The following is a 10,025-nucleotide window of genomic DNA, read 5'->3' on the forward strand; positions in this document are numbered from 1 at the left end:
AGTAAACTGTGATATATCCAGACAGTGGAATATTATTCAACACTAAAAAGAAATGAAATATCAAACCACAGGAAGTCTTTAGTACATATTACTAAGAAGAATAACAAATATATATTACTAAGTAGAATAAACAAATCTGAAAAGACTATATACTGTATTAAGCCTTCAATAGTACACCATTAGACAGAAAACTTCTTCACAATATCTGAAGGTATGATTTTTGTCTTTTTTTTTTTATAGACAGATGCATAATAATAAAAAAAAAAAGCTGTAGAGCCAGAAATTCCTCATTTCTAATCTCTGCTTGGCAATTTTTTTTAACTAAAGTCAATACCCTTATTTATAAAAATATATTTAATAGCATTTTGCTTGACAATAGTAAATATTTAATAAATTATAACATCTGTTGTTGCTGTTATTACTTAAATTCATCAAGAAATATAACCCCCTGTAAGTGATTGTAAAATCTCTTCTATTTTTATATCACTGTGACTAGCACCTATTGCATATTATTCTTACCACAGCATCACTTTCAGTACACTAGTTTGGAGATCAAGATTTTGCAAATATCAGCTGTAGATTAAATTCAAATTCTTTGCATGAAATATAAACACCCTGTAACCTGGTTTCCACAAACTGCTAATTGCCACCTTACCTGCTGAAACCTACAGTATGGCCAAATGATTCTCTCCTTTTCTTCACATATATTCTGTGCTGTAACCTTCTTACTTTTTCCACAATTAGATATGCAGGGGGAAAAATCTTGAAATAGGACCTCAATACAAAGATTTTTGAGTTTTTATTTTTTATGCCATAAAAAAGCTCACACAATTTTTGAAACCTATTAAACAATAAAACTACAATTGTTGAATAAAAGTTACAATTATATATTAATATACCAGTAGTAAAACTTCAGTGAAAAAATTAATAACAAGGTGTTTAAAAACAAGTCAGTGGGAGTAGGGCAGAAGGGAAGCAGAAAAAAGAACTTTAACAGCTTTGATCTTCAATCCTTGTTAACCCACTAAATAAGCTCAGTTCCTGTCTTATTAAAAACTCCCACACTATGAGTTTCTCAAATCCACTCTTTTTGTTGTTGTTGTTGTTCCTTTTTTGTATTTTTTTAGTTGATTAAGGTATTACATAAGTGTCCTTATGCCTCCATTACTCCCGCCCCCCCAAATACCCTCACCTCCCTTGTGACTGTGTCCATTGGCTATGATTATATGCATACATACAAGTCCTTTGGTTGATCTCCCCCACTTACCCCCACTCTTCCCTACCTTCCCTCTGAGATTTGACAGTCTGATCCATGCTTCTCTGTCTCTGTTCAATCCACTATTTTACATTTAATTAAACACACAACAGATAGCTATTACTTTAAAAATACTATTTTCTTTTGTGATGATAGTGTTTTTTTACAGCCCATATTTAGTCTAAAGGTACACAGAAATATTACACATTTCTCCTTTGATCTGCTCTAAGATACAATTTATCTATATATTCTAAATTTAAACAATTTATATATATATATATATATATATATCTTACTATCTTATTTTCATATATATATATCAATATATAAATCTTACTATCTTATTTTCATATATATATATACATATATATATATATGTATGTATATATATATATATATATATATATATATATATATGAAAAGGAAGAGCTCTGAAATTCAATATGAGGTAGACATAATAAGAATGGTATGGATGGGGCCTGCTCTGCTACATTCGCAAGGTCTATAGCACCATGCATCCCATGAGGTCGGCCCCAGACTGATGTTTGAATCATTAAAGCTGGAACAGTTTTATTAAAGTTTAAAGGGATGAACACATTTAGTTTAGAAATGTTATAGGGAAAATAAAAATGGGTTTGAAATCACACACATTGCAGATTTCTTTCCTCTTCAATCTTAGTACTACCAGTTACTAACATGAACAATGTTTTTAATATTATTTGGCCTCAGACTTCTCATCATTTGTAAGGGTATACTAAGGCTTTGAACTTAGTTTTATTGTGAAAAGTAAACAACATATGAAAATACTCTTAAGATTAGATGTTATGTAAATATTTTTGCTTTTTCTTGCCTTTCATTATAATTTTATGATGATTGGTCATTAATATTTTATATGTGTGTGTGTTGTGTATGTATTTACTTTATTTTATAAGTAAATTTCTTTCAAAGTTAAATTTCATTGTTGAGCATCAAAATATATGTAAATTAATATATTGGGTGTGATAAATCTAGTGACAAAGGAAAATCTCAGAACTAAACACAGGACAGAGAGAAAATATATAATAAGAAATTATAGTCGATGAAAGCTATTGTAATTTGAGAGAACATTGTCTGAAATATGTGGCAAGTAACAATTTATTCAATATATTTAATTATATGTCACGCTCTGTTATCTAATTCTTTTGTTTCATATTGCCACTATGTAAAGAAACACCAGACCTAAATATATTATACTTCACAAAGACTTGGACTGTCTATAGCCAAGCATAAAAGCTTTTAAAGCATAAATACTACTGATTCTTTCAGTAGATGGACTGAATAATGTATTTCTCTAACAATGATCTAACAAGAACCTGCCATTCTTTTACATTTGTTCCCTGAATGAAATATGAAAAAGTAGAATGATGTGATTTTAAAGTATTAGTTTTGTTAGAGATTAATTGCTTTTTTCTCCTTTAAATAAGAAGTAGAAGACATATTATAGGATTAAGGTTCTCCAGGGTGTGTTTTATTGATCCACTAATACATGATTTGGGTGGTTAAAACACTTAGTCTTTAGGTTTGTAGTTCATAATGTACCTTAGGCATGAATAAATGGAATAATAAAATGTACCCTGGAGTGTCTTTGATGTCATATTAAAAATAATAAAATACATGAATAGGTATATTCTGAATTCAAATAAAGAAAAGGTTAGCTATGCAAACATTAAGTACTTTGAATTCAATTAAATTGACACTTTGTAAAAGTATAATGATGTGTTCTATACATAAAACTTTATTCTACTCGGTATATTTTGTTAATTCCAAAAAATCATTAAATTACTTTAAAAAATCCTTAATTAGCTTTGAAGGGCTAAAATGCAAATGTTGAATACTAAAATACAGAAGTATTCTTAACATCTACTTTTCAAAGGAATGTTTCTATCATAATTTATTATATTATTTATCTTCTAGGTCTTGTTCTCAACTCTGGGGTAATTTATTATTATTTAATTCACTTTACAATGTGTAGCATACTTTCAACATGACAAGGACAGTGCCAGTAACTGTGCCAAGTATGAGGATTCAAAGATTAATAAAAATACATTTCCCACATTTAATTATTCAGTCTAGAAAAGAAAACAACATACAAGCAATGTCATATAAGGAGAAAAGCAATATAATTCAGATTCCTCTCTGTTTCTGCCTTGGAGACAGAAAGGGGCTGTACAAACAAAGGCACATTTTAAAGAAAATAAAAGAGTTTGTGAATCAGGAAAAAGGCAGCAGGAAAGCTGATGAGGTGATCACTTCTCCTAGTGAGGGTGTTCTATGACATGCTGAGCGGTGGACTTCTCCCTGAAGGCACTAGGAGACTACCAAATGCCTTTGTTGTTGTTTTATTATTTTTTTTAAGCAAGAGGATCATAAGAGCAAATTTATCTTTTGGAAAGATCCCTCTAGCAGCAGTATGGAAGATTGATTGTCCTCGAGTGAGGTAATTACCAAAGTTTAAGTGAGAGTTGGTGAGAGACTAGAGACACTGGGAAGGAAATGAAGAGCAGAATTTAAGGGGAAATGGCTGAGTTAAAGCTTTCCCCCTTCACAATGCACACTCGAGGACAGCAATTCTTAGTCACTGAAAAGATGGAGGGTGTTTGGCGGAAGGGCAGGAAGAAAAGGAAGAGGACTTTTGGAATATTTAGTTTTCTAGCTGGAGCAATAACTAATACTAGCCCAAGGTCAATAAGCACCTCTTGTGACTTTATTAATCTTGCAAGTCCCAGTGTTAACTTTATTTCCAACTGTAAATATTTCTTAAATCATATATGTATGGACTTAGAGAAGATAGTGAACTTAGAGAAGGCAGGAATGCTGTCTTATTTGTCACAGCTATTTCTGAGGCTGAACACAATGTGAGACATAATACTTAGTCAATATTACTGAAGTAAATGTACCTAGGGAATTATGCATGCATATTGACTCAGAAAACTTCGGAAAATGAACAGACAAAAAAAAAATGTCAAGCAGAAAAACAAGAACTTAGAAGCAGTAGAGCTACTTTACTGAAGGATGAGCATCCTTCAGAGACATTTTCCTCAGTATTGTATACTGCTCCTCTCTTGTAAGATTTCCCTGCCACTCTTATCTGAGTGAAATGTCCTGTCTTTTGCTCACATAATGTATCTTTAGTCTAATATCTAGTTTACTAACTATATGATTAACCCCTCATTTTTATAAATTAAATTAGTTATTATTTAAAGTATTGCATATGTCTCATCCCCTCCCCACCCCCCCACCCCGCCATTGGCCTCTCTCAGGCTGCTCCCACCTCCTAGCACATAGTCTCACCCCCTTACTCTCTGTATCTATTGGTTATGCTTATATGCATGCATACAAGTCTTTTGGTTGATTTCTTACCACTCACCGCCGTGCCTTCCCTCTAAGGTTGGACAGTCTATACTATGCTTCTATGTCTCTGGATCTATTTTAATTCACCAGTTTATATTGTTCATTATATTTGACAAATATTTATCTTTCTCTGACAGGCTTATTCACTAAGCATAATGCTTTCTAGGTCCATCTATGTTGTTGCAAATAGCAAGAGTTCCTTCTTTTTTAAAGCAGTGTAGTATTCTATTGCGTAGATGCACCACTCTTTCTTAATCTACTCATCTGCTGATGGGCACTTAGGTTGTTTTCAAATATTAGCTATTGTAAATTGTGCTGCTATGAACATAAGGGTGCATATATCCTTTCTGATTGGTGTTTCTAGTTTCTTGGGATATAGTCCTAGAAGTGGGATTACTGGGTCAAATGGGAGTTCCATTTTAACTGTTTGAGGATACTTCATACTGTCTTCCACAGTGACTTCACAGTCTGAATTCCCACCAGCAGTGTATAAGGGTTTCCTTTTCTCCACATCCTTGCCAGCACTTGTCTTTCGTTGATTTGTTGATGATAGCCATTCTGACAGGTGTGAGATGGTATTTCATTGTCATTTTTGCTTGCATCTCTTGGATGATTAGTGACTTTGAGCATGTTTTCATATATCTCTTGGCCATCTGTATGTTCTTTTTGGAGAAGTGTCTATTTAGGTCCTTTGCCCAATTTTTTATTGGGTTGTTTATCTTCCATTTGTTAAGTTGTATGAGTTCCTTGTATATTTTCAATATTAAACCCTTCTCAGAGATAAGTCTTGTTGTTTTATTTCCTACCTAAAACATAAATAATACCTTGACCCAGTGTATCCATGCTGTACATGCTACCACCTATTATCGATTGTCAAAGCAAACAGAGCTTGTAGTCAAGTAACCCTTATTTTCCTTAATGATGGCACAAAGCCTAGTAATGTTGACAAGTTGGGTATGCCAAAAAGTAGCCACAGTGGTTTCTTTAAGTGAAAAGGTGAGTACAGTACAAGGTATTTTGAGAGACTACATTCACATACATTTTATTGCAGTATCTATGATAATAAAAGCTTAAAATGCTAACTAGACTGGTTGTCCTTTCGAACAATCTTCCGGATGAAGCTGGGCTGCAAGGGAAGCCCAGGTCCCGGGTGCCAGAGGGAAGAAAGGCCTATTCTTGCATCATCGGGCCACTATTATTATTATAATTGTTCTATTTCATTATTAGTTATCGTTTTTAATTTCATTGTGCTTAACTTATACATTAAATTATCATGGGTGCATATGAACAGGAAAAATATGTAAAGAATATTTTAAAATAGTAGAGGTTGGTACTATGTGCAGTTTCAGCCATCAACTGGGGTCTTAGAATGTATATCCTGTGGATAAGGTGTGGACTACCATAAACCATAAATCTAAAGGGATGGATATAAACATATGTAAAGGACTCATATACTCAATAGCAATAAACAAATGACCCAAAGTTAAAACAAGCAAAGGACCTTAATTGTAATTTTTCCAAAGAAGATATACTAACAGCCAACAGATATATGAAAAGATGTTTACCATCCCTAATCTTTAGGGAAACACAAATTAAAATCACAGTGAGATATAACATCACATTTGTTAGGATGACTGTTATAAAAAAATTGAAAGATAAAAACTGTTGGCAAGAAATTAGAAATAAAGCTACCATATGATCCAGAAATTCTACTTCTGGGTATACATCCAAAAAACACAAAATCATTATTTTGAAAAGATACCTGTACTCCCATATTTATTGCAGCATTACTCAAAGTGTCCAATATATGCAAACAAGGTAGGTGTCCATCAAGAAATGGATGGCTAAAGAAAATATGGTATGATATATGTATACACATATAATAAAATGAGAAATGTTATACAAGCAAATATTATTTAGCCAAATAAAAAAAAGAGGGGAATCTATCATATGTGACAATATAGATAAACCTGGAGGAGATTTTGCTGAGTTAAATAGGCTATACACAGAAAGACAAATAAGACATGATCTCACTTATATGGGAAACCTAAAAAAAAAACCATCATTGAAAGTAGAAAATAAAATGGTGGTTGCCAGGTGGGTGGAGGAAATAGTGAGAAAGTAAGAAAATGGTATAGATTTTCTGTTATAGAGCATAAGTTCTAGAGACCTAGTGTATGGAATGGTGGGCACAGGTAATAAATGCTGTAGTATACATCTAAAATTTGCTAAGAGAGCAGATCTTAACTGTCTCACCACAAAAATAAAATGTAATTATGTGAATGTGCTAAATAGCTTAATTGTGATAATCAGTTCACAATGTATATATCAAAACATAACATAGTAGGAATTAAATATATAGTTTATATTTAACAACTAGAGGCCTGGTGCACAAAATTCATGCACTGGGGAGGGTGTCCCTCAGCCTAGCCTGCACCCTCTTCATTCTGGGACCACTGGTTTCTAACTGCTCACCTGCCTGTCTGATTTCCCCCTAACTGCTCCTCTGCCGGCCTTATTGCCCCCAACTGTTCTCCCCTTCTGGCCTGATCACCCCATAGGTATAACCTTTCACAGAAAATTTTACTAGTCCTGCTTTACAATACGGAATTGACAATTGAATTATTGGGACCAGGCACCAAGATTTCCTTTCTTTGAATAGTGGAGGGAATAATTATCTTGTCTTTATGTTGTCCAGAAATTAAAAGGAGATAATGACTTAAAAAAGTATAAAAGCACCATATAAAGACAACTGTCTTTTTCATGTACTGAAAAGACATTAAAGTGATAAAATGAAAAACTATTTTTTATTCTCCCCCTTCCTTCCTTTACAAATTTATTTAAACTTTGAAATTTATAAAAATTTCACTCCAATTTTCACTTCTTTGCATTCAATATTATTTTGTATCGGTTTCAGATTTTATATTAGTTACAGAATAGTGATTAGACAATCATATACTTTACAAAGTATTCCCCAATATTTGCAGTACCCACCTAGCATCATACCATCATTACAACACATTGACTATATTCCCTATGTAAGTGACAATGGGTTTACAGGTTCCTTCTAGTCTTTCTTTTGTGTTGTTCGCCTTTCCACTTCTTTCTCACTTCTTTCCTCCTTTTCCTTATATAGTATCTCAACTGGCCCTCAAAGCTCAGTGAAAGCACTGGGACACTCTTAATTCATTTTACAGACAAGGACACTGAGGCCAATTCTAGTTGGCTGTGGAACTTGACTCAGTGCACAGGGAACCCTCAGAGCCATGCTCTCTGCCCTTCCTAAGGGGCAGCCACCGGGCAAACAGAACAAACCTCCTGTCAGGCTTCCGAGCCTCTTTCTCACGCACCTCTTCATCGCAGATGCTCCACATTCTTTCCTCTCCCGGTCCCCTGCCCCCCTTCTTTACTGCCCGCCCACTTCTCCGGAGCAGGTGGAAGGCTTTGTACTCACCACCAAGGCATGCTCTGCTGTGGGGCAGGGTGGCATGAGCTGGCTTTGGGGTCAAGGTGGGAGCAGGAGTTGCTGCCTCTGAAGTGTGAAGGCTGCCTGGGGGCAAGGCCAGTTAGCACTGGGAGCTTCTCTGAATCAAGTCAGTCAGTCCAGTACCCTGAAGTGCAGCACCCCTCCACTGAGGTGGCACCACCTCTCAACCCCTGCCTCAGAGCTGAGGGTCCTTGACCCTCCCCTCGGGCTTTCTTCCATGCCTTTGATGTTCCCAGGACCCAGAGGCATCTCCCTGGCAGTGATGTTTCCTGAGCCCCAAGGGAGTGCCTAGGTTGCTGGCAGCAACTTCCCAGTGCAGAGATGTTCCAGGAGCCTCACCCAAGAGGCTAGGCTGGCAGGAGATGCCTCCCCGGGGCCCCAAGGGAGTGGCTAGGCCTGCCAGCCATGGCTCCCCAGGACTGTGATGTTCCCAGAGCCCATGGAAGTGATTAATCAGGTCCAGCTGCTCCTCCCTGAGGCTGTGATGTTCCCAGGGCCCCGAAGGCATGGCTAGGCAGGCTGCTGCCCCTCCCAGGGCCTGTGATGAACCCAGACCTTTCAGGTGGTGTCTGGTGCTGCCCAACCCCCACCCCCATCCCCAGCCTGATGGACTGGTATCTTACAGGCAGTGCCTGACACCGGCCTTCCTCACCCACATGGACTGGAACCCCCCAGGAGTTGGCCATGGTGATTCCCACCCCACTGTATGCAAATTAACCTCCATCTTTGTTGGGTTAATTTGCATACTCACTCTGATTGGCTGTGGGCATAGTGAAGGTATGGTCAATTTACATGTTTCTCTATTATTAGGTAAGATGATACCTCAATAAAGCTGTGGTGAGGGGGGCAGGGGGAGCTATGTGAACATTTTCAACAGAAAAAATGAACCTAAGGTTATGCTGCCTAAGTATTGGAATATTTCTTCAATGATTTTTATCAGCATTCTCCTGAGGAGTTTTTATAGAACATTTACTAGCTAAAAGAAATGTATGCAGCCCTGGCTAGTATGATTCAGTGGCTGGAGCACCTTCCTGTTCACTGAAGGGTCTCAGATTCAATTCCTGGTCTGGGCCTGTACCCAGGCTCCAGTTCTATTCCTGATCAGGTACAGGCACGAGGTAACTGATATTTCTCTCTCCCTCTCTCTCTCCCTTCCTCTTTCTCTAGATTCTAGACAACATAGATAAACGTGGAGAACATTTTACTGAGTGAGAATTAATGAGTCTAGAATCAATGAATAGCATGTCCTGGTGTTAGAATTTTTTTTTAAGTGTATTCATTGTAAATAGTTGTCCCAAATAGTCACAAACTAAAATAGAAGCAAACTGTTATTTGATATCCAATGACATCACATAATTAATCCCTAGGACAGCAGTCTCTTCTTGGCAAATCTTATTTTTGATCCTAACAGATGTCATCCCGCTATCCTCCCTATAGAGATACCCACAAACTATATAGAGAGAACTGTGTACTGTTAGGTATTTAACACTTAAAAAGAAGTGACCTTCTGTGCTGGCCAGTTTTCTCAGTGGATAGAACACTGGCCTGCAGACAGAAGGGTCCCAGATTCCATTCCAATTGGGGCATACAGACACGCTGTGGGCTGGATCCTCAGTGTAGGGCTGCAGCAGGCAGCCAATCAATAATTCTCTCTCCCTCTCCCTTTCAGAAATCAATAAAAATGTATTTAACAACAACAAAAAAGGAAGTGACCTTTTTCTCTAAGTATTTTCTACTTACATGACAGATACTTGAGAATGTGAAAGAAAAAGTGCACCAGATGAAGTTAAATGTACATGGGTAACTTTATTCAAGGCTATTTCAAAGAGGGGAGACATTAAATTTAATTCTTTTGAAATACAAGGGGGGTATTTTTAAGAGGAAAATGAGTTT

This window comes from Pipistrellus hanaki (genome assembly GCF_964339955.1).
Source record: "Pipistrellus hanaki genome assembly, chromosome: 3".
In the NCBI taxonomy this organism is placed as follows: Eukaryota; Metazoa; Chordata; class Mammalia; order Chiroptera; family Vespertilionidae; genus Pipistrellus; species Pipistrellus hanaki.